The 26605-nt window shown below is 37.8% G+C and overlaps 1 protein-coding gene across 2 annotated transcripts in view; it reads left to right on the top strand.

Annotated features, from left to right (window-relative positions):
• Positions 1 to 26605, top strand: part of ARHGAP42 (Rho GTPase activating protein 42) — a 178110-nt gene that overhangs the window by 66328 nt on the left and 85177 nt on the right. The window lies entirely within an intron of this gene.

The following is a 26605-nucleotide window of genomic DNA, read 5'->3' as shown; positions in this document are numbered from 1 at the left end:
ATGGGTTGCTGGCAAGTGATGAATGGTCCCAGAGCTTTTCTCTCTGGCATCATGAATCAGTGAGATGTGTATGGTTACTTTGAATTCCTGACCAATATTAAATACTTCAGGGGATAGTACAAAAATTCTGTAGTGAATAGTTTTGTACTATGTTCGATGAATATTTTTCTTTCTAACGTCTGTCTCTTTGTATCTCATAATCTTCATACTTCAGAGAGTATCTCATTGTTGTGGAGTTTTTTTTGTGTTAACTGGATGTTCTCATTGTGGTTCTGTATTTGCCCTCACACAAGGGGTCCGATGCTATCTGCTTCCAGGGAAGGCATCAAAATACTCAGTTTCAAAAGCTGCACTTGAAGAAAAATAAATGAACTATTAAAACCAGCTATCCATGGAATGGTACATAAAATCAGATACTGAAGGACACAGCATGTTGTTGAGCAGAATTAACCTTTGCCCTGTAATGTGAAATAGGTTACAGATTCCATCAGAAGAGTAAGCAGTCTTCTATCCACAGGTGCTGCTTATTACTCAGTTTATAAAGGGGAGAAGTCATAAAATCATACATACTAGCACCCTAAGACTGCAGAGCATACACCTGGCATTTTGGTTCACAAGGGCGCTCTCTTAAAATGACAAAAAATAGTGTATGATGATGTTTTGATATACTTGGTAACTGCTTTCAGTGCTCTTCACCTCTCATACCAATTTTGGCATTTAAATTAATCTCTTTGGTAGGAACCTGCCTGCAAGGAGACTGTCTGAAAGCATATTACTACAAATGAAGGAACAACACCACAAATAAGAGGGTTTCTTCTTCTTGCAGTTAGGACTGGTTTTTTGTTTGGGTTGGTTTGTGTTGCCCCCCATTTTTGCTGTCGTAAATTAATTAAAAAGCATCTCAAAGCTGCTTTTTGGCATTTGTTTTTTTTTTCCTTACACTTAAGATGGCCTGTCATATCCTATTGAGCAACTAATGTAGTATGTACTGTGTTGTTAACCTAACTTCTTTGGAAAGACTTTCTGAATTTGTACATCAGACTAGTAATTTGGAAATACCCATTTCCTAAGTAACTGAGTTTTCTATTGAACAAGGAGCAGTAAATCAGCATGGAATTATTTTATTTTGTTATAAAAATTATTTTTACATTTATTTATTTCTGATTTTCTTCCCCTTTTCTTCCTCCTACCCCTAGTATAGTAGGCTACATACTGGATATTAATTGCAGAAGAAATCCATCTCTTTGGTAAATGAAATTCTGCAAGATAGGAAAATACTGATTTGAATGGTTTTGTTCATTTTGTTTGTTTTGTTGTTTGTTGTTGTTTGTTGTTGTTTTTTGTTGTTGGGTTTCTTTGGGTTTTTTTAAGACGATTAGCTTACTGCCCACTGGCAGTCAAGCTAAGTTTTAGAAATCATTGGGAAAATTATTGGAAACAAATTGCATGCCTTCATAACCTTTTTGGTGAACTCCCATTTTTGAATACTTACTATATGCATTTCTGGTCAGGAAGCATTATATAGGCTAGAAAAGATACAGAGATAGGCAACAAGGAAGGCTGGACACCTGGAAGCTCAGGATGAGAAGAGACTGTCTACAAGGAGGACTGTTTGAGTAGCTTTAGTTCAAATAAATTAGATCAATGTTTTTTGGAGACCTGGGATTCATTAATTGCAATGACATATCTCAGCACCCTTTAAAATTTTTGGCAGATCAGACCTACTAGTCCTCAGCCACAGGTTAACACTTCAGCCCTTGAAATGAGACTTTTTCCCCCTTTTTTTTTTCTTTATTTCTTGCTGATACAGTTGTCAGTCTTACTTCCTAAGAACTAACCAGAACAAACATTTTGAGTCTTACTTCAAAAATAACTAAACATTTCTGTCACTATAACCCTGCTTGCTACCCAGTTCCCCCATTGCCTTTTATAAGAGACTCTTCCGCTCCACTTCCTTATCTGAGCCATTTGCAAATATTGTGAGAAATGAGTGAAAAAGACAAAAGAAAAAACACCTCATCCTTTGTTCTCCTGTTATTGAGTACACTAGGGAATTTATTCTGTATGCAGCGTAGAGGTATCAGCGCCCAATCTCTATGTCCCCACCAGCATAATTTTTTTCATGCCTGGAAGTGGACAGGAAAGGTCTGCAGCGTAGTGCAATGCATCAGCAGATTATGTCCTAGTCCTCTTTTGCCTTCTAGGCAAGGGAGGTGGGGATCTAAAGGACTGGTCTGGGGAAACGTCTACTTCTAAGAGCTCAAAAGGGAAGTTGCTTTGCTAGAAGAAAACCAAATCTGCAACATTTAAGGACAGGTCGGCCTCAGAGTGCAGAGATCGGTGGTTGCTGCTTCATCCCTTTTTACTGTAAATTGCTCCTGGAAGTCTTTGGACAAGCCATGGATACTTCCTAGTGTTGGAGAGCTTAGCAGAGTATCTTCAGCCTTCAGAACTGTCTTCTCACTTCCTTTTCATCCTCCTGGAATTTGTCTCAGATCCCAAACTGTGAGAAGAGTAAGTTTTGTCTATACAGGTGAAAGTTGCCTAACCTATGGTTGCATGTACACTGCAGTCGTTTACACTTTTCCAGTCTCGACTCACATTATGGAGTCTGTGGAGAGAAATGGGAACTCTTCAGATAATGTCAACCATAAGTAGATGCTTGAAAAGTAATTAATTGACAGTGTGTGCATATGTTTCTCTTCAGGACGTGTGTGAATTTTTACCTTCTAGATGGTTAATTTGCGTGAATCTTCAATTTTTGTGGAAGATGCTAATTTATTCCATTTATTTTAGTTTCTAGAATAATTTTTGCTTATGTTTTTCATCTCTCTCTTCTGGAGAAAAATATGGTTTGTCATTACTATATGTAATATAATATGAATTCTTATTTTTAAAATAATGTAGTACTATTTTGTTGAAGCTTTTGCCTGTTAGCCTTGGAAATTATTGCAGAAGAGAGAGGATGTAGACAGCAGCAGTGTATGGGTTTCTGCTGTGTTTTAGTTCTCGAATGGTTGGAGTAACTTTGCTACAGAAAATTTTAACTAGTGAATGTTTTTCAGAACCAGCTTTCTGCCCCAAATCTGAGTCAGCTTTGTGTCCCAACTACTGTCAACGTAAAAATTGGGAGGTGATTCAAGTGGAATTCGGCGACACCTAGAAGAATGTTTTTGGATTCATATTAATTGCATATTTGTAGAGTATTTCTTGGACCATTTAAGAAAATGTCCAGTCTTCCCTGTTGTGTTGGTACAAGTGTTTGTGTGACTGTGTAGTGAACATAATTGGAGAAGTGATCCAGCTGGAAAAATAATTCCTTTGGCCCTGACTTTCTAACAGTTCCTTCCCTTCACTTCAGTGCATGCAAGGAAAATGATGTATTTCTGGGCCAGAATTACTATCGAGAAGATAGTAATTTCTTTGATACAGTTGCTATGAAAAAGCACCTGCCTACAGATGTTATCTGTGACCACTATAACTGATCAATGGAATCAAGTGTTAGGCATATTTCTCTCATGCAGGCTTCCTAGAGAGCAGATCTGCAACATGATCCTTTGGCATGTTCTTGCAGAGGGAGAACTTGCAATGCAGCTTTCCCCCTTGCTGTGTCTTGGGCTAGAAGGAATCCTGTTTACTATCTTTCTCTGTACCGCTCAAGTACAAAAATATACATGTTCAGTGAATGTTTCTTAGTATTTGTGCTCAATTAAAAAAACCCAACAAAGTAATAAAACTAAACAGCTCCTGTTATCATTAATGTAGTTTAACTTTTAACATCTGTATGTGTGCATAGACATTTCTGAACTTTTCCCAAATGAAAAACACATACTAGGCCAGACAATTTGGGGATAAAATTATGGGTGCTCTTAGTACAGAGCATTAGCTGGCTCTTCCAGATGACACTGTGTCAGCTTCCATAATTTTCTCAAATAATAATGTCTAGGAGTGCATATGGAGCTCTTAGTGCTACTTTTCAGATTTATACTTGGTACATTCCTAATTTGTTTAAAGTGTAGCTCTAATTTCTCTAATAATTTTCATTCTTTAAAATAATTTTTTCCATTATTTTTGTGGAAATGAAAAAAAACTGAAGTAATCCTGTGACATTTGATTATGATAATATTTAAAAGATCAAACTGATCTCACTAGTTGCAACTAGTCCCTCTCACATCCATGTTACTGCCCACCTGTTGACATCTGGGATTCAAAATAATAGGTCCCTCTTTTCTTTAACTTTGCAGAAGGTACTTCTGGAATCATTTTGCTATGACAGAGTAATGCTATTACTACAGAATTTGCTCAGAGTTTTATGATGAAGAAGTCAGCAGAGAACCTACTGTTCATGTTTTGCACTGTGTTTCTTAGCAGCTTTCTCTTTTCTTTTTTTCTTTTTCATTTGAAAATGTGAATTGTTTCCTATTGATATGAATGTCCACAGTGAAGAACCACAGCATATGCAAAGCCTTTTGCACCCTGTCCTCCTCAGCTTGGTCCTGGATAATCCCATTGCCTCACGAACCTACCAGTTGAGGAAGAAAGCAATCTGACTATTTTTAGAGACAGTCTTTGCTATTTCCCAAGATAGTTGTCATAGAGCTGAATTGTGACAGTTATTTTCTTGTAGTAAACATTTTTTGTCAGAGGTGTGAAAGTGTAGATGTCACGTTAATCTCTGCTGTTTTGTGTTGGCTAGTTAGCTGGCATCAAACTGGGAGCACTTGTTTGTCTTGATGGGGCCAAGAGACTGTAAAGTAGGACCTGGAATGATTGTTCAAGAGGAAAGGAAAGGGGTGTGGAGATAAGGGGCTTCACTAGCTCTGGTCTTTTTTTATAATACTTCTGAACATCCATGTACCTCTAACATCTTATACAAACAGTATGCAAGGCTTTAGTAAGAAGGCTTTGATAATTAGTGTCCGTATAGTATTTGCTCTTCAGTTTTCTGCAGAGAATGGAAATGAAGAAAATCCATTCATTTTTAAATTACAGTGTGTGTTGCTGGAGTACTACACTGTAGATTAACGTAATTGATGCAGTTAACTATTACAGTTTCTCCTGCTTTCTGTATTCAGGGTGCTTGTATTTGCGTTTACCTCCCTATGGATATCTGACTAGGAAGGTGCTAGGATGATTGCTCCTTATTACAATATAAAATTATTACAGGGAGTCTTTCATCTTTGGTCTGTGAAGTGTTTTATTAAAAGATTTAACAGCTTGCTGTACACAATCCCATGATTTTTACAGTGTCCTGGTGAGCTGGCTTGGTGCCTTAGTAGTGGTCTTTGCAGTTCTTAATTGACTAATCAGCAGTGACTGCAATAAGGATAGGAAGTGATTATTGAAAACCAGTCAGTAAAACAGTAACTCATGGCCAAATTTCTGAAAACTTGTGGTTTACTTTGCAGCATTTTTCAGTTAGGAGAGAACATTCACAAGATGGTATTGCTTGCCATCCCCAATTTTGAAAAGTATCATCAAGAGGCAGACAGATGAAAGCCTCCCTTCAGTAAAAGTACAAAATGAAGGGTTAGTTGGAAAGCCGCTTGCTACTTCTCATTTTATAAATCTAATTTTTTATCAATTTCATATATTCATTTCATATTCCCTGTTTTTCAATGCATGTGATCTTGCATTACAGGACAGCAACTTCCCAAAGTGTTTTGAAAGGCATTCACTGAGTAGCATGGCTGGAATGAGTTTACTTTAACGGCATTTTAGTCTTCACAGAAATGCAGGTTCAACTTGTAGATGCTTTGGCTTTCAACACAGTCACAGAATGTCTTCTCAGATGACTGTTGACAGAGAAAAGAAAGATATTTGCACTTCTAAATGAGTGTTTTAAAGGAACCTGAGTTTTGATGGATCAGATCAGCCAGTCTTATAGCCTTAAAAGTTTTATGCATTTATTTTGTGACTGCAGATGGAGGGAATGGAGTTGCTCATAACAGAGGGTACATGCTGTACCCCATTACTAGCCTGTAAGTATGTCAGAACATGCTGTTATCTAACAATCAACCACTTAATTTTTTTTAATGGATTCTGAATTTATCTGCCCTTCTCCCAGTAGTATGAGAAAAGGTACTTCATTCCTACAAACAATATATTTTTTGAATTTTTCTTCATTTAGTCTGATCTCCAGAATAGTTTGAAACCCCTATATATCTTGTTCTTATTCAGTGTCCTGGGAAATGGGATTTAAAATGGATAACAACACAAGCACTTTACGTACCAAAGGGTATGTAGAAACAAAGATGCCTTTATTTAAAACAAACAAAAACCGACAAACCCCACCACCACCTTTTCACAAGAAAGCATGTAAATTATGTTTTTTAATGTCAAGGCAGCTTGATATTCGCTCTTGGGAAACCAGTGTAATCTGCATGGGCCCATAGCTATCTTACCCACACAGATGTTTTATTTGAAATGTTCTCATTAGGACGTTGTCTTAAGGTTTGCAGAACACTTAGATTGCTTTTTTTATTCTTTTCAAATGTCTCTAGAAGCTCAAGTTATTGTTACTTTGACAAGCTCAAATTATTGCTACTTTGACAAACTTTCTTAAATGCCTCTCCCTGAGCAAGTGCTTTTACTTTGAACTGAGACTGAAACAGATTAACAGTTTTGTCTTTTTTTTTTTTTTTTTTTTTTTTTTTTTCCCCTGGCAGCAGTGCCAGTTTATTATGTACCCACTTCAGAAAAGCGACATGGCTAAAAGCAAAGTAAACGAAAGAAAATTTTTTGCTGGTTGTTTTTCAGCTATGTTGCCACAGGCTGTTTCAGTATCACAACAGAAGGCAAAGGAGGAAGTCGAAGGGAGCACGAAGAAGCAATGCAAGATTGGCAAATTCTGCTTAAGCTAGCATGACCGCCAAAATAAATGCCTGCAAATCTAGCTCTCAGTGCAATGTTTGTTGCAGCCCTGCTGTTACAACTAGTTGTGGTCAAGGAAAGAGGTTATTTTTCTGGTGGTAGAAGGAAATTATAGCAGAAATCTGGAAGCCATGTCACGTGGTCCTGCAGAAAGTTTCGAATGATGGGACCACAGAGTCTAGTAGCCTTAAAGATTAAAATATTGTGAGAGCTGCTTCTTTGGATACCTGTCCTTCAGTAAAAGACTACCTTTAAAGAAAGCATGCCAGACCTTTCTCTCCCCCTTAGCTGGCTCTTACACTGTGTTGATATCTTTTTACAAGCTAAATGAGCGCTTTCTAAATGGATTTATGTTGTTAGTCATATTTGCATGAGAGCAGAAAAAAGACTAAGAAACCTGTATCTGATATTACTTCTAGCCCTTTTGCTCTAAATGTCTTTTCATGACACGTGTCATCCCGTGTCCTGCATCCTTTTCTTAATTTTGTGTGCTGTTCCCAACATGCTCATTTTGAACTTTAATCACTGACAATTGGCAGAACCTTCTAAATTATAATTCTTCAGCATTTGAGGCTTAAGTAACCTCGGAACATTTCACAGTAAAGCTTTGTATGTATGTGGCTATAAAATTCTATTTCACAGTTTGAAATCAATTTAAATTTTTCTATAACTTCATATATTGCATTTTCATATTAGTTTATTTATCGTTATGTCTGTTTTTTAAAGGAACATCATGACCTTTTCCTGTGGTTGTAAGGAATTAGCTTGACCAGCTACATTTACATTGCATGTTTCTAATTTACTCTTAAATTTCTGTTGGGATACTGGAGCGCTGTACACACAGAGTTAACACTGTTGATAGCATGGACATATCGAAAGATTTTCCATGGATCCTGCACATATAAAAGTTCATTTATCTCTGAATAGTTGAATTCTATGGCTAACCTACCTTTCTTCAGAAAATATCTTAGATGTTCATACACGTGCTTTTGTTTCCTGAAAGGATACATACTTCCAATCTCAGAGTTAACAGTTCCTGGGCATGGTACCATTACAAACAGCTCGGCTGACTTTGGCTTTATGCCTGGACATGTTCATTCATGAAATAGTTGTTAAAACAAAATGCAACTTCCAATTACATTCATCTCTTAGAATAGCTAGTTTCCTCAGCACCAGCTTTTTCTTTTTTTATTTTTTTATTTTTTTTTAACAATGATTTTGGGGGGTCGGTCTTGGTGCTGGAGAGATAACGAATAGTGGATTGTTTGGATACTCCATGGCTCTTGTATCAAGAACCAGACCCAGCACAGAAGCAAAGCATTTAACTACCAGACTGCCTTTCTTGGTGTTTTATTTCACAGCAGCTGTGCATTATAATGCAAAGTGATTTCTAATAGTAATAGATAGTAGAGGTTAGTAGCTATTAACCCCACCTTTGCAATTACTGGAATTGACCCATGGAGTCCTGCAGTGTCTGTGAAGATGAAAATTCATTTTCATACTGGAAGGTAGCACAGATTGGTCACAAATAGTGATTGCAGGGCCAGCTGTACTACCAGCACAACCCTACCTGGCTGCTTAATCAATTCTCAGCCTCACTAAGAGCAGCAGGCAGGTATTACGTGACTGCTAATAAACTGGTACATACGTAGTTGCTTAGTCCCCATAGCCACCACTTAGCTACTGATAAAGCATTTTTACCTCACACAGAATTTATCGCATGGGCTGCTAAAGAAGTAAGTAGGTAGAACAATAGTTAAGTCCACTTCCCGTCTGAACTGTTCGCCTTGCCTGTCAAGCTATCACTCTTTAATTTGAAACAGGGCTCAATGAATGGGAGTTGCAAAATAAATAAGGGAGGCCTGCTAGTATGAAATGAATTTCACGGGCCTGCAATCAGATATTTGTTTCCAAGGTGCCTGTTCCCAAAATGACAAACCAAGAATAATACTTGTTATGATAATGACTATCATGAAAAGGAACAGAATTTCCAGATTTTGGGGTTTTTTTAAGAATTAAAGGGCACAGATGTTATTGTCTTTAACACGGTAGTGAAAGTTACATTTGCAACCAAGCTGGTAGAAGAAAATTTCAGTAAAGATTAGCACGGTATCCCAAAAATGGCAAAAGCTGTTAACGGGACCATCAATCCTGGGAATATGATGTCTCTTCAAAGCTGTGATAATGTAATTGCACTATATACTGTAATTTGGAAGGTCTGATTTCCAAATGAGCTTATAAAACTGATGGGGTTAGTAGCACCTAAAATGTAATACTGTTTTCCCCACCATAATTATTAAATAGGTTTGCTGGGTCTACATATACTAGTAATGAAGTTTTGATAGTTGATAACATTTATATTCAAACCACAGTCATGACAAATGGCTGTGCATTTACACTGATTGTAACTTACGCAAGCTATTAGTAGTATGTCACAAGTACTTTTGTAAAGTAGTATGTAAGTAGTTTGTACCTCTTTTACAAGCCTTTTCAGTGTTATGATAAGCCAAACAAATCACAGTAGCAGAAATATATTAGTACTTTAATGTTGGTAGGAGTTTAAAAGCAAAAAACATCTTTCTAAATTTTGACTCAGATTCATAACAAGCCAAGATTTTTTTATAAGTTTATTAAAAAATATGCAGTGTATTTATTGTTCTATATTAAACACTACTGTAAACATTGACAGAGTTTGAATAATTGTTCAAAAGATTGTAGATACCTAAGCATATCTATAGATAATGTATGCATAATTTTATCTGCCCCTGTGTTTGTGTATTTATCCTCATACTATTACTTAGGCATTTTCAGAACCTGTTGAGTGTAAAAGCAATGAGCTGATGAAGAATGAGCTCAGGATCTGATACAGTTTTTTTCAGATGGTCTCATTTGCATTTTTTCTGCATGAGTTCCTGACGAGGGAATTTTAACTTCATTTGTACGTTATTAGCAGAACTTTTGTTTCTTTGTGTGGGAAGTGTGTATGCTGCTTACATCATCTAGCTAAGAAGAGGCAGTCATCTGACAGGAAGAAATTGGGAGAGAATTTAGGCTGAATGTCAGAAAAGCTTCCTCAGGATGAGCTACATTGTGAGATACTTTGCCAAGGAAAATAGAAGTGTCTAAGGCACAAACTGAAATTGAGCCAAGTGTTGGAAAATGTAATGTAGAAACAGAGTAAGTATTTTGTATTACTCAGTGACCATGTATCTTTCTTAGCCTGAACCATGGCTAATCAGATTGTCATTAAGTATTGTTTAGTAACTTATTTCAAAGTTGCCCGTCATGATAATGAGCAAAGAATGCCGTGAATTTCTCAAGAAGACTTCCACTCTCTTTTTTGAGGTAGGGATTATGGGGAAAAGGGGAAGCAGTCGGGAGTTGGACAGTATCTAATGAATATCTGCTTTTCCCATTGAATTTAAGATAACTTCATTAGCCATGATGTTTTTCCAAGACCATTTTGTGTGAGGCTCTAAATAGATAGATTTTAGTGTTTAGGAGCCTAAATTTCTATGGAGAGTTCTCTAGCTGGCCATTTTTTGTTTGTTGTTTCTTTAAAGAAAGAAAATAAACTAAAGGAGCCAGTAAGTCAAATATAACCTTTTCTGGCAATTTGGAAAATATAAAATAAAATACTAGCTCCAGTAAGCATTTCTACCGACGTAGTTTTATCCCTCACTGTTAGACTTTCATTTAGGGGTTTTTGTTTGTTTGTTTCAGTTAAAATTTTGGAGTTTTTGTTCTTATTTTGAACTCAGAAGAAGTTGCTGATGACATTTGGGCACTCAAGCTCTTGATCTCTTTTAGAAGTCTGTTGCTAAAAACCAGCTTGTCTATCTGCCTTAATGTTTCCAGCTTCTGTCTAGGAAGAAGGCACCCGCACCCTGGCTTTCTGGGGTTTTTTTTGAGGAAAGCATATTTAAAGTCAGTTTCAGGAATTCTGACAAATAAAGCTTTTTAAAATAAATGCTGTGGTGAGTCTGACAGCTCAACATCCCTTAAGGGATAGTGTGTGCTAATTAAAAAACATTGTTTTTACTTTTCATAGTAAGTCAGAAAGTTCTCACTTTGATTAGTTAAGTGTTTATTTATTCTTTTATGGATTTCCAACTTTCTCTTTACATCGTAATGGACCTCACAAGGAGGCCTCTTCAGGGTGCATTCACTCCACTCTGGAGAAGTTTTGTTGACATCTGCACAGTGAGGGAAACAGGCCTGGCCGCAAAATTTACAGATCAGGATTTGGAAAAGCAAAGAGACAAAGTAATAAACATACAACTGATTTGGGGTGACTCTTAAGTAGGTCTAACAGCCAGAGTGAAAGTGTCTGGGAAAAATAAAATAGGGACTTAGCAAATAAGCAGCAAGATTTACTTTACAAAGATTTACTTTAATCGGATAATTTCTGTAACTGTTAATGCGTTGAATTTTGAAAAAAGAAAAAAGCCACAAAAACTCTCCACCAAAACAGAGATTCCTTCACTTCTTAAATTGAAGATTCGCCCCCCCAGTACAAGAAGCTTTGGTTTTGTTGTGTTTACTTTTTCTTCATGGGGAAAAAAAATACTTTTCTTGTCATAAATGTTTAAGAAGTGAAAGATACTTGTAATATAGTAAAATATGTACATTTACCAAAGTACTCAGTAGAATAATTTACCATTAAAAATGTTGTGAAGCATAGGTATACTTGAATACTGGATCTATTTTTTCTTAATTAGTTCTGTGCTCCAATTATGCTGTTTCCTGTGTTTATGTAGCCATTTCCCCCTTGATAATATGTAATGTACACATTCAAACTGAGGATTTTTTTTTTTGTTTGTTCGGAAAGCCATAATGGGAGGAAAAACCAGAAAAGTTTTCTTCTGCTGGCTATCTGAAATGACATTCTCAAGTTCTCTTTTGCTTCTGTTATGATTTGAACTCTCAGCCTTGTCAAGAGACATGCACTGTTTGTATTAATGGTAGTGATAAAAAGATAAACACCCAAACTTGTAAGTACACAACTGAACTGTTTTTCCTTCATTGTGGTTGTGCTTGTGATTACTTTATCCTTTACAGTTTTCACTGAGTTACAATTCATGGAGTAAGCCATAAAAAGAAATGCCATCTCTTACCAGATGATTAGCTACCTACCATGACCATATCCATTGCTGATTTATGTCTTTCTGCTACCTGTTTTCGGGGGTTTACTAAAGAAAAAAGAGAAAAAAACAAACTGGTTTTTTTTAGTTTTGTTTTTGTGTGGTGTTTTTTTTTTTTTCTTTTCTTTCAGACCAGGTAGTTCTTTTTCCTCAGCTGATATAAATAGTCCCTATATAGTGTAGATGAAACACACGCAGCAGAGTATTTCACTAGTTAAAAGTGTCCAAAGTGCTGTGTTCAAGTTGTTGTCTTCTGTCGTTCACCTCTGGATACAGGGTAGTTACTTTTGAACAACACAATTTGTTGACAGACAGAAACTGATAATTTTGGTGAAAAACAGAAAACCCATAGAAGGAAAAAGGTGTAGCTCTTCTAGTTATGAAACCTACCAGCTTCAGTCGTCTTTGTAATTCTTCATAGATCAGAAGTTGCTAAATGCATTCTTTAACACTTTATAAAATGGTCCCATCTAGGTAGAAAATAATTCTGCTGACACAACTAAGCAGCAAGACTAAGAGACAGGAGAGACTAAAATAGAGGGCAGGCAGAAGGGAGATAGACAGAGTTTCCAGCTCATGTTCTAAGTGACAGTAGTGACAAAAACCCCACTGAGCTCTTGCCCACTGAAGGGAAAACAGGAATATAGGGCACAGAAAAATCAGAAGTTCTTTGAAGTGTCTCCTTGTACAATGAAGGAGTAGGTGGCATGCATGGTCTTTGTTATGTGAAATGATTTTTAGGGGAAAAAAAAAAATCACTAACATATCCTGAAAAGAGATGAATGAAAGCACAGGAGATCAAAAAATGGAGCCCCAGATGTGTGCAGCAAACTTGTCCCAGTATGTTACCCTCTAGTGGGCTTTTACAATCACTTACAAGGCATAAGTCAGTTGGGTTTTTCCCCTTTCAACTTACTGGCCATTAGCTTCTGTTAATCTATTTAAAACTCCTGTAGGGTTAGGGTGTGAATATTTTTCACATAAATGAAAAATATTGGGGGGAGGGAAAACCTTAATGTACAGTGCTTTCTGCATTTCAGTTTTACTTTACAGTGATCAATGCATGCAGTGTTCAGGTATTCATAAGCAACCAGGTTCTTTGCAGTGTCCACTCACTGCTCCAGCTCTTTCGGTGAAGTCACTGGGTATAAGCGTGCCTGGCACTGCAGTCCTTCACTGCCTGTTCAGGAAAATGTGTTCGGTAGTGGTTAACATTGCGTTACGGTAAGCCAGTCTATTTAAAATCCCAAATCAAGGAAGTAAGTGAGGAAAAACCAGTTCATGCCTTTTGGCTTCTGATTTCTGAGCACACTGAAGATAAGACACTCCAATGCTTCATAAGACTTTTATTATCAGTACCTAGAACAGGAATTTTCTTAAACATGTTAATGTGAGAGTTTTCTAGTGGATCAACACAACAGAGTCTGACCGTGAATGTATTTTACCTTCCTGTTGGCCAAGAACTGTTTTCAAGTGGTCTCTTCCTTCTGTGAATTATATGTAACAGTATCGGAGTCCCTCCTCCCCATTAATCAGAGACAGATTTAAACATCTTGCCCTTCAGATTCCTGATGTTAACTCTTTGTAGCTGAGCTGAAGGAGTGATCGCAAGTTCCTCTCTAGGCACTCCCCAGGCACATTTGGTATTTTCATAATGAGTTCACATGTCCTAGGTTCAGTATTATTTTTTAATGTTAGGAATCTTAAGTTCTCCTTTTCGCCTTTAGCGCACACAACAGTAGCTATGTTAGTTACAAGAAGGGTAGTCCATGCTGTATGAACTCTCTGGCTGTTAAAGATTACTGACTCATGGAGGCAGGTTTGTAGATTGTCCTGTTTGTTTAAAAGTCAATTCTTAGAACTGTGCTATAATGAAAAATTCCTAAAATTGATCTAGATGCCCAGCTGTGGCCTGAGATACCTTAGAGGTACAGCTGTGGCCTGAGAACCTGAATTAAAGATGGCCTAATGAAGGTAGTGTTACAGGAACTTAGTTTACAATTCTGTTGATACACGAGTTGCTTGAAGTAGATATGACATGCTTCATTTTCAGATTGGTTCAGTGGTGCTGTCAGTAGTAAAACATAAATATTTTAAGCTGTCACTAAGGTAGTAGTCCTCTGAATACCAGCAGGGAGATTTCTGAGCAACCCTGAATAACTCTTAGATACTTTCCTGCCTGTAATCACTGCACTCAGGAATCACCAACACCTTAAATTTTGCTCTGAAACTAACAGGGAGCAGGTAAAAAAGGTTTGAGCATTAATACTTGTTGCATAATTCTATCAGCCTTCACGTGGCATCTCCTAGAGTACATTACAGAGCCTAGCTAGGAGTTGAGAAGGTCTGAATAGGCACTGTGAGCTCCACAATTGTAGAGAAGGCTGGTATCCTAAGCTTTCATATCCGTGCATGGAGGCTACAAGTTTATTCTTACAAATTTATTCTTCTGTGACTGACTAAGAACCCCAGAGCAGCAGCTGAGACTGTAGGACTGGCAGGCTGGGACTGGCTTGCGCTGCCACTGTTAGTAATTCAGCAAAGTGCTTTTCCTTGCATGTACTTCAGCAACACAAAGTTCAAGCAGCACTTCCACCTTCCAAACTTTTATTGCTAATGAGGGTCCTTTATTCAAATCCGTTTCTTGGCAAGGCATACTGTGAGAGGAATGAAGTCAATTTTGTTAAAAGTTACTGTGGGAGAGCAGTAACAGCATTGTTAGAACCCATGTCTGGGCAATTCCCTTGATACCATTCTTTGCATCCTAATTTCCCCATGAAACCTAATTAACAACATGCCAGTGTTTACATCTTTATTCAGTATTTGTAATACTTGGGATAGTGTTTGACATTTGGAATAAAGACTTGACACATGAGAAGAGCTGTGCAATTTTTTTATTATTTCATTCAGGCTACCAAGGGAGAAGGGGAGAAATAAATGAAGATGCAGGGAAGAAGTTAAATTTTAAAATTAATACTTTTCATATGATATTAATTTTGGAATTTTTTCCCCTACCACTTCAACTACATTATACAGCATAACCTATCTGAATTTGTTTGGGCCCCTTTTGTACACAGATGCTTTTTCTGTGGAGTGTCTAATGTTTCAGCAAACACAGGACTCCTTTGCCAGTTTGTATGCTGTGAGTGGGAGAGTAAATTATGTGCTCATTCTGCAAACACTTTCAAGTCTAAGATCTGATTTCCTTCAATTTAATACATGTAACAAGTGCCTGTTTATTAATGGTCATAAAACTAGCCATGCCCTTTAATAATTCAGCTGGATTTTTTTGTCTTGATACCAACCTCTGGCATTCAGTTTCTCGAGACCATTATGTATTACTAGCACAATCTCATTTTTATTTCTTAGAATTCTTATCAGCTGCTGTTTTTCATTTCTCCACTTCATTTCCTTGTTTATCTTGTAAAATGTATTGTGTTGCCTTTCTTGAAGGCTATTTTCATTTGTATTTGTATTATTTGTAGATGATAATATCTCAAAGTATATATTTTGTTATGTAATCTCTTATTTTAAAGGATGTTTTAAGTGTAAATTTTTGGTATAATTTTATAAAAGAGTAAATATATTTTAAAAGGCTGCAGTAAAAACTTAAAGACTTTTTTAAAGGTTAGCATCACATGGTTTTCTTCTTGTAATCTGAGTTTATAAAATACTATTGAATACGATGGTAGCAGGAAAAGACATGGTTTGAACCTTACTTGGGTCAAATATTTGAGGTATTTCACCTGTCTCTTCATTCAACTATGTAAAAAGAAAATGAAATCTAGCAGTCTTTTGAGATTTGCGGTAAAATAAAGAATTATGAGAAAATAAGCGAATATCTGACTTCATATATACATCTATACATATACATGTGCATATATATGGAACATGACTGTTTTCAGTAATCCATTTTCTTAAGGCTTTGTTTTGTGCATCTTGAAGATATAAAATAGAATTAACATAAAGGTGTTTGTAGCAATTTCACTTCAGCAGTTCACAGTGCTTGAAAGGCGTGTAATATTCCTCGGAGAACAAATCTGCTTTCTGTACGCAGATGGCATTGTATTGTATGGTGTAAATAATTTTTAAGGCTGTCCATAAAATGTATTAGACATCTCATTGCCACTGCGTGTTATCAGAAGCAGTTTTATCACTGGGTACGTGGCAGGTTTGTAGCCTCTGACTTTACTGCTAGTTGGAGTGATTGATAATATGTATCTGCTGCACTTTCTCAACTCAGCAGGACAGTTTGAGCATCAGCTATTAAAATGCCTTTAACAGTAAATTTGGTTTGTCAAACCAGATCATTTAGTAGAAGGCGATTACAATAAATGCAATTTCTGTTCCACATACAAACAGTAGGAATTGAGTAGGTTCTTCTTGGTGCTGTTTAAAGTTGTGCTTCAAGTATTAGTGATCTGACAATGCCCAAGAATCTTGTGTTTATGACCAAAACAGATTAGCATACAAACATTAAAACTTAACTACTGTAAAATAACAACAATTCTGGGAGTTTAAATATAATTATATTTTCTCTTTAAATATTTATAAGGCAACAAAGACGTTTTAAACTTACTACAAATTCTCAAATGTGGAATTTAAAACAGATGGAATGAATATGTAGCTTTTCCCTCCAGAGACATCACAGGCAATGAATGCATTGAGTGAACAAGATAGTTAAAGGGAAATAGCATTAAAAAGAAGTATTAAATGAACATGTAGCTAATATACTTATCTAGATATGCCAAACACAATTTTTCCATCTTTAAAAACTTTTAATATATGGAAATTTTGTGGCTAACTTTACTCTCTTTTGCCTGCAATGACAAGTTCAGCCACAAATAATCTGCCTCATTATGCAAAACAAGAACTGCTGAGATGCATGTGAAACTTGCTGCCATAACTTCATGGTACCATTGCTCTTATCTAAGTGCCTTTTTTTTCCTTCCCTATGTGTCTTGTCATTCACTGAGCAATGTCTAAAATCAAAGTCATCTTGCAGTCATTAAGTATTGTCTGTTATGGTTGCAGTTCATGAAGAGATGAACAACTAATTTAGAAAAAATAATCATAAGATGCTTGAAGTCATTTATAAGACCTGTTACTTCCTGTATAGTTCTGCTAAATATTTGTTTTGTTGGGAACTTGTCCTGTACTTCTGTAAGACCTTGTCATTAGGTAACATAATGATGTTCAGATGTTTCTGGAGCAGTGTTAAGTGAATAGGGTCAGATGGTGGGAGCTTCTGATTTCTGAAGATCTGTTTTTTCTTTTGGTTTCCATACTCAGCTTCAGTGAGCTCCCTGCATGAGCCCTGTCTTTGTCAGACACCTGTTAGCTGCCATGTTCCAGAGTCAACTGGTGAATCTGGTGTCTTAATACCCATTAATGACAGAAAGTGTGAGTAGTAGAGGCAGCATGCTGCCATGGGACTCTGTGACATAGGGCAGAATGCTCATTTCTGAGACTGAATGAAGTCCCATCTTAAAGAGTAGGAATATGCAATGGCAAGTTTGGATTTTAACAGGCAAAATAGCCTAGATCAGATGAGCAGTTTTGAATGTACCTGTTTCAGCATTCCAGACTTATATTGGTTGGCGATAACTGTAATAACTATGCTAGAAATTAATTAAATAAAAGGAAATAAAGAGGTATAAAAATGTTATTTCATTTTATGCCTAAAGAATAGGCCATATTCTGTATTACCTAATATGATAAAATTTAACTTAGGTATTCCCTATTTAGACCGACTTTAGAGTTAAAAAGTATTTGACTATTTTTTTCTTTTAAATTCTGAAGCAAGTCATTTGACACTGTTTTGCACAGCATTCTCCTGGAGAAACTGGCTGCTCATGGCTTGGATGGGCTTACGCTTTGCTGGGTAAAGAACTGGCTGGATGGCTGGGCCCAAAGAGTGGTGGTGGATGGAGTTAAATCCAGTTGGCGGCCGGTCACAAGTGGTGTTCCTCAGGGCTCAGTATTGGGGCCAGTTCTGTTTAATATCTTTATCAGTGATCTGGACAACAAAATTGACTGCACCCTCAGTAAGTTTGCAGACAATAATAAGTTGTGTGGGAGTGTTGATCTGCTTCAGGGGAGGAAGGCTCTGCAGAGGGATCTGGACAGGCTGGATCGATGGGCCAAGGCCAACTGTATGAGATTCAACAAGGCCAAGTGCAAGGTCCTGCACTTGGGCCACAGCAACCCCATGCAACGCTACAGGCTTGGGGAAGGGTGGCTGGAAAGCTGCCAGGCAGAAAAGGACCTGGGAGTGTTGATTGACAGCCACCTGAATATGAGCCAGCAGTGTGCCCAGGTGGCCAAGAAGGCCAATAGCATCCTGGCTTGTATCAGAAAGTGTGGCCAGAAGGAGCAGAGAAGTGATCGTGCCCCTGTACTTGGCACTGGTGAGGCCACACCTCGAATCCTGTGTTCAGTTTTGGGCCCTTCACTACAAGAGAGACATTGAGGTGCTGGAGCGTGTCCAAAGAAGGGCAACGAAAGCTGGTGAAGAGTCTACAGAACAAGTCTTATGAGGAGCGGCTGAGGGAACTGGGGTTGTTTAGCCTGGAGACAAGGAGGCTCAGGGGAGACCTTCTCGCTCTCTACAGCTACCTGAAAGGAGGTTGTAGAGAGGTGGATGTTGGTCTCTTCTCCAAGTAACAAGCCATAGGACAAGAGGAAACATCCTCGAGTTGCACCAGGGGAGGTTTAGATTGCATATTAGGAACTACTTCTTCACTGAAAGGGTTGTCAAGTATTGGAAGAGGCTGCCCAGGGAAGTGGTGCAGTCACCATCCCTGGAGGTATTTAAAAGACGTGTAGATGTGGTGCTTAGGGACATGGTGTAGTGGTGGACTTGGCAGTGCTAGGTTAATGGTTAAACTTGATGATCTTAAAGGTCTTTTCCAACCTAAACGACTCTATAATTCTATGATTTGTTACAGTATTTCATCAGTTGCAGTACTTTGATAATTTATTCTTCATTTTGAGAGTATGACTGCATTTGTAGTTCAGCTGTTGAGTTACATATTAGGAGTGCCATATAGCTTTGTGAGTGTAACTTTGAACTGTGAAGTTAACTTGATAATAACCTTTAGTGAATCCTGTAATGTCTATAATATTTGTGCTGTGTCTCTTGAATCTTGCTGCTTTCTGCTGAATGAGAAGCGACTGTTCTGTGCAGTCCCTGATTTCTTTGGGTTATCCCATAAAACTTTAAATGGGTTTGCAATATCCCTGAGTGAGAGCAGACTTCAGACCCAGTAGTCCAGACATTAATTTGCATTCTTTTGGAAACATCTAAATAATGTTGTATTTAGGCTTTATACATCTACTCAGAATTACATTCGTGGAAGCAGAATAGCAAACTTGAGTTTTATTGCAGAGAACCTGGTAATTTCATGACGTGATGCATGTTGTCTGAAAGGTGTCCAAACGACTCACAGGAATCATGTGCTTATTTCTCCCCATTGATTGGGAAGGGAAACTTATGTGGCTGTATCAAGTGCAGAGACTGTGAATATCTAATGTTGAGTGACCAAGTTAATTGCCTGGTAAGTTCTTGAAACTCTTTGTATTGGTATTGTTACTGAAGTGGTAATGTCCTCTGTCAGATCTTGCTGTTGGCAGTGCATGGAGTGATACATTAGGGAACACCTGAAGTTCCCAGATTTTGTGGGGACTCTGTTATTTGAACTCAAAAATACTTCTTTTCTTTCTCTATTCTCTTAATGCCAATCCTTAGAGTTAATATTTCTCTATTGTTACTTGGCCCCAAAGGAAGTTAACCAGTGTTAGTACAGAGTGGTCTCCAAGGTCCAGGGTTTCAGGGTCATTCATGAGGCTTGTCTTCTGGGAGGAAGAAAGGCGCTTCTGCTCCACAGTCATTACACACACGGAGGATATTGGGGCCTCCTTTCCTTCAAGAGAATCAAGTTACTGTTTTTATGAAAGGTTGTACTGGACCTTGGGATCTTTGAGTGTTGGTGTACCATAAATGTTGTAGTTTGCCATAGAGATGGAGATACCACAAAAAAGGCAAGATGCTTGAGAGTGGTTGGGCTGTATTTGATAGGTACTTGCTATGTTGTACCCTGATCTGAGAGAGCAGAGGTCATCTTCACCTCGTTTAGGAGCATATGGAAACAGCTCAGAAAGCATATGCCTCAATTTTGATGCTGTTGGGTGTAAAATGAATGAAATGTGGTTTATATAAACACTTTATTAATGATTCATGTACTGATGTAATGAAAATATTTTAAAATTAATTATTTTTAATTACATGCTGTGCTTAATAGTGTAGTGGATAGTTCAAAATAGGAAAAAAAAGAAGATAGTATGATGAAGTATTTCTAAAATGACGTGTCATTCCTGCCAGTGAGCTCACAAAATGTATTGATTGCAAACTGTAACATTTTCTTCCTTGCCTGATACTTGGGAGGAACAAAGGGAACTACCAAATGAGAGAGAGAGCCCGAGAGGACCTCCTGGTATGTGATATTCTCCCCAGCTTATGAGACAAGGTCGCATCTGGTTAGTGATCACAAAGATGGTCACAGTACTCTCTGCAAGGTTTGCTTGTTTTTAGACTGTACTTAGCAATTTTCTTAGCATGAGTGGGACTGTTTGTTCTTTGATTTTATTTATTTATTTTCTTTATTTTTCATTTCTTTTTCCTCTTGAAGTGCAGTCCTGGGAGTAATGCTTGAATTGGCTTCCCTGAGCGAGGTCCTTGGCTTTTCTTTGTTCCATTAGCACACAAAATGGTACAAGTACAGTCCTGGTGCTCATCATGCTTTCAAGAATGATGAAATGTTTCTTTTGCTTCGCAACTTGGGAATGTCGTTTCTGTTAGTACTAGTCTCAATTGCAGTTGATGTGATACTGTCTACCTAACTTGCCCTGTAGCTTACCTGTACTGGAGACCGGTGGAGGAAAAAGCAGAGATAAAATTAACACCACATGTGTAGGCTATTAATTTTGTAAAGATTCTTATTCTGTCTGGAAGAGGAGAATAGTGTTTTTCACAAAAAGAAGTGAAGAAACTATGAAAATGTGCGGGGTCTCTTTCTATTAAAGAGCAGTATCATTACCTTCACGTGTGTGAAAGTTGCACTGTCTTGTGCACAATATGCACAATAATAAAAATTTCTGCAATAGCTTGCTTGAACTGAAGGATTTAACAGAACTGAACCTCTGATTTAAAAAATAGCTTTTAAATCTTTATGTTCTCTTTCCTTCAGTCTCTTGTTCAACAGCATGTGCCTCTTGGATTTTCTTTTTCGTCTCTTTCCTTTTAAATTCCTGCAGCGTCACCACGGTTAAGCATCGAGTCACAGGAAGGGCAGCAGGTCAGATTGAATGCTTGGCTAATTGTTGTGGGATTTGAATATATTGGGGAAATAAACTGTAGAGTTGGAGGTCTCCTGCTTGCATGGAATTCACAGTGTCCTGAAGGAGGAAAGCCGCATGGGTGGAGGGGAAGAATGAAGACTGGCTGAGTGCAGGAGTGGTGAGCCAGTGCCTCCAGCAAAGGAGTCCTTCATGGGTGGAATTAAGGCAAAACTGACTATGGAAGTGGAGAGCTCTGACAGTGTTAGGATCACTCTCTCCTGCAGTCCCCACCTTAAGTTTTTCTGTGCCAGAACGATTTGAGCTTTGCAGTAGAATCTGGTTTTGGTCAGGATATGGGATTGTCAAAATTCCATCAAAAGTATCCTAAACTGTCTCAGATCTAAGGGCCCACCAGTGATCTACTTTTCAAGATCAAATTTAGTTCTCCATAAGTGAGGTTGTGTGCTTTCTATTAGCACTTGCCTCTGTCTCAGCATCACTCAAAAAACTGGATATGCCACCAGTTTCTTTTCAGATGAAACTTAAAGGATATCACTTCCCAGATGAAGAGGAAGTTCAGAATCTCCTCCTGGTTCATACAGCATCTGTACCTGTCTCTAACTTTCTCCATTTTTCATAGCCTGGAAATAGAAAGAGGCATTGATGGGAGCAGAACAGGAGTTGATACCCAATTATTAAAGTACTATGGCATCGTTAGGGGATAAAAAGACAGACCATTCTTTCTGTAGGACATTTGTCTCTGAAATATGGATGCTTCCAATGAAACCCGTATCTTACTTCTTGATACAGCACTAGGTTTTAGCTAAGAAGCTGAATATTGCATTACACATTGTACATGGAATTGTCCGACCTATGTTATTACTTGTCCATAGTTAAAACTTTGTAATCTTCGGAACCTGCTTTAACATAATCTGAATTTCAACTCTGCTTGAAAAAACTGGCATTGGTAGTGATATTTTTTGAAAATTAACACAAGCTTGGATATTGTTTGATGTCATGTTTTTTTGTAAATGTGGGAGGGATTAAGATAAACTTCAAATATATTAATTTTTTTGTTTTCTAAGTATGTGATTTGTCTGTGTAGAGTTTTCCATACAAAGCTGTAAAAATATTTGTTCTACTAAGGTCACGTAGTTACAGGCACTGAAATTCACGTTATTAATTTTATGTAATATTTACACTTTTTAACTATTAAAATAGATACTGAGGTCTTAAATACATGATTAATGTTTTATCATGACATGTTTATATTCTTTATAGCATGTAAACCTGATACGTAACTAAGTTACATAAATACCTGGTTGTCTGCATTTGGTCTCTACTGTTGTATTGGAGGTTGTATTGATTAGGAGCTGTTGATACAGGCCACAGACTGAAAGAAGTGTTTTTTCTGACAGATGAGATGTTAGCAATTGTTAGGAATTGCGGGAAGGATTTCAAATTAAATTATTTCTTTTTGTCTAACAGAGCAATATGTTTCCACATTAGAAATGCATTACTATGAATATATTACCTATGAGATTTCTTGCCTACTTTGAATGAATATAATTGGTATTTTCCAGAAGTCTTATACCAACATGAAGCAAATTAGTGTTTGTCAGCATTCAGACTTCGTGAGTCATTCAGTACTTCAGGGAAATGAGTTTCATTTCCCATGTGCAAGTGTGATAATTCTGTGTTGCAGTGAAAAGTACTCATAGCAGATTTGGAGCATAGAATCATAGAATCGTTTAGGTTGGAAAAGACCTTTAAGATCATCAAGTCCAACCGTTAACCTAGCACTGCCAAGTCCACCACTAAACCATGTCCTGAAGCACCACATCTACACATATTTTAAACACCTCCAGGGATGGTGACTGCACCACTTCCCTGGGCAGCCTCTTCCAATACTTGACAACCCTTTCAGTGAAGAAGTAGTTCCTAATATGCAATCTAAACCTCCCCTGGTTCAACTTGAGGCTGTTTCCTCTTGTCCTATTGCTTGTTACTTGGGAGAAGAGACTGACACCCATCTCACTACAACCTCCTTTCAGGTAGTTGTAGAGAGTGAGAAGGTCTCCCCTGAGCCTCCTTGTCTCCAGGCTAAACAACCCCAGTTCCCTCGGCTGTTCCTCATAAGACTTGTTCTGTAGACTCTTCACCAGCTTCGTTGTCCTTCTTTGGACATGCTCCAGCACCTCAATGTCTTTCTTGTAGTGAAGGGCCCAAAACTGAACACAGCATTCGAGGTGTGGCCTCACCAGTGCCGAGTACAGGGGGAAAATCACTTCCCTACTCCTTCTGGCCACACTTTCTGATACAAGCCAGGATGCCATTGGCCTTCTTGGCCACCTGGGCACACTGCTGGCTCATATTCAGCTGGCTGTCGACCAACACCCCCAGGTCCTTTTCCACGAGACAGCTTTCCAGTCACTCTTCCCCAAGCCTGTAGCATTGCATGGGGTTGCTGTGACCCAAGTGCAGGACCTTGCACTTAGCCTTGTTGAACCTCATACAGTTGGCCTCAGCCCATTGATCCAGCCTGTCCAGGTCCCTCTGCAGAGCCTTCCTCCCCTGAAGCAGATCAACACTCCCACACAACTTGTTGTTGTCTGCAAACTTACTGAGGGTGCAGTCAGTCCCCTCGTCGAGATCGTTGATAAAGTGTCTGGAAAATGTCTTTCCCAGATACAATATATAAAACAAAAGTTTCCCATAGTTAAAGCATTTTACTATAATTCAGATGATAAGCTTGATTTAATTCCTAATTCTTTCACTGTAAAAGTGCCTCACTTGATATTGTTGCTGTCTTCTTCTTGCAATTGGGAATCTGGTTAACTTAGTTCTCTCTGTGACCTACCCAGTCCTTAGCCCTACAAATAAATATATAAAGCTCAAAAGGTATTAACTGTTCTTGTTATTGCAATTCAACATTGTAGATTGCCAGTTGAAGCTCACAGCTTGTAAAGTGCTTCAGGGCTTAAAATTTCTGTGTCTACATTGTTAGTATTTAATAATGAATAAGCAGCTGCATCAATGTTAAATTTAGTTACATTTCTCTTTATATCCACGTGGTTCTACATAAGTAAAAGAAGATAAAGAATGATGCATATACAGTCTGCATATCATACAGTCTCCCAAATTCAGGGCTAGAAAACTAATTAGAAAACTCATTCTAAAAATTAACATTGATTAAAATGTAAGAAAATCTAGAAGTGGAAATGTTTAGATATGTTACAAAAATTTTATTCTTCCCTTTCTAACATAGTGTAATAATTATTAATTATTATTTTTAGTAAAACAGAAAAGTTTAAAAAATTGCGATAAAAGCTTATTCAGATTACTCACACCTTTAGAGAAGTTATACTTTCTTGATCCAATAGTTATGGAATGCTACATAGTTCCAGCTCCCAGCATGGCTAATATATGGCAGTCAATCAAATAATGTGATTGTTTCTCTTGTTTGGCAAAAGCACCAGTCTGCCTCTAGAAAAAGAACATCAACAAAAAAAGATTCATGCAGTTTTAACTTAGTGTCAATTCATCAGTCTTTTTTTAATTAAGATGCTAGACAAGTATTAGGCAGACATAATAGGAAAATATTACTTTGACAACTGAGAGCGCTATATTAGATCTAGTAAAAAAGAAACAATTTTCTAAACTAAAGAACTTAATCAACTTTTTAACTTTGGTATGTATAACTCACTCTATTTAGCATTATTGATAAAAATACCATTAAAATACCATAAGTACCACCAAAATCACACTGAATTTGTAAATACTTGAAAAAGAAACATTTAAAAAATTGAAAATACTTTTTCTAAGCCAGCTTTGACAACTTATGAGGTCATTCTCTGTTTGCGTAACTGCAGCATTTCAATACGCTCTGTCAGCCTTCAAACCAATGTGGTGAAGCACCTTAATCTGTCTTTCCTAACTCATGATCTTGCACCTTTCCAACCCACCCTCCTTCCTTCCAGAAGTTAGCTGTGAAATTGAATTAATGTACCAATAATGAGATTAAACTGTGGTTTTCACACATCACAGAGAAACTCCACATCTGTACTTGGAGACATTTTTGACTATAAACACAACATGGATTTCTGAAATTGCTATATACAGAAACCATTATGGTCTTTTTGACATTGTTTGCCTGTTCCAACTGTCTGTGATTTCAACCTAGCACAATAACGAGTAGGAGAGGGATTATCGTCTTGGCAGGAAGAAAGTTACTCTATTAGGACCACACAGTGAAAATTTCAGATTATCTAAAGCAATCGGATTTCTATAGAAATCGTTGTGGGAGGATTAGATTCCTAATTTGGGGGGGAGGGAGGGGCTGTATGCCAATTTGTAACCCTCGACAAGGAAACTGTAAGGTAAAGTAATTGCAGTGATAGGAGTCGGCAATGAAAGGAAATATATAAATGCATGTGTAAGGCAAAAATTCTTCTTTCTCTATAATTTTCAGTTTCCAAAAGCTAGGCACAACCTGGTGGAAGTTCGTGGGTGCCTTTTCACAGTGGAACGTTCTGAGTCTTGTAATACTGGCTGTTGAAATGGGTCTGCTGGGATTCTCTCTGGTATTTTGCTGGTGTGTTCTCCCTCGCCAAAGCCCATTACTTGCCTAACTCCTCATTTTGCTGGGAGGTGAATTGCCACATCAGGGCTCTTGTCAGTAGAAGCTTTCAGCCCAGGGGTGAGCTTTGCAGCATGTTCTGTTGATGTGGCTCAACAGATCTGTATGGAGGCACAGATCCTGTCTAGATGAAGTGCGTGACATCTTTTAATTAGCCTTGCAATACCCACTGGCCATTCCTAGTTGCATATATAACTGTGGGAGTGAATAACGTTGTGCTTCAGCCCAGCAAAGCCACTTACTTCCCAGATGACTCCTCTCAGTGCTGTATGCTTCCTATGAATATGTTCTTCCACAGTGTTTGAAGCAAGATAGTTCATTGGCTTTGCAGCAGTGTTAAGTGAGACTGGTAGTAGTTGTGTTTCAGTCATTTTAAGGCTGTCAAGAGGGCAATATATGAAGTGAGGTCTCCTGGTGTGGTGTGGAGGCTGCCTAAACATGATAGCATTGAGCAATATTCAGCCATAGAGCCGTATTCAGCTCCACGTTAGTTTGACTGGCAATGACTAGCAACAAGACTAGCAGTGATTGCTGGTATCAGTAGTAACTACTTCAATAATATGAATGTCTCTTTTAATTGAACTGTGAGGTATTAAATATATTGTTGCTG

Source organism: Mycteria americana, chromosome 1, assembly GCF_035582795.1.
Source record: "Mycteria americana isolate JAX WOST 10 ecotype Jacksonville Zoo and Gardens chromosome 1, USCA_MyAme_1.0, whole genome shotgun sequence".
Lineage (NCBI taxonomy): Eukaryota > Metazoa > Chordata > Aves > Ciconiiformes > Ciconiidae > Mycteria > Mycteria americana.
Note: the sequence above shows the minus strand (reverse complement) of the source record. Positions and strands in the feature narration are given on the sequence as shown.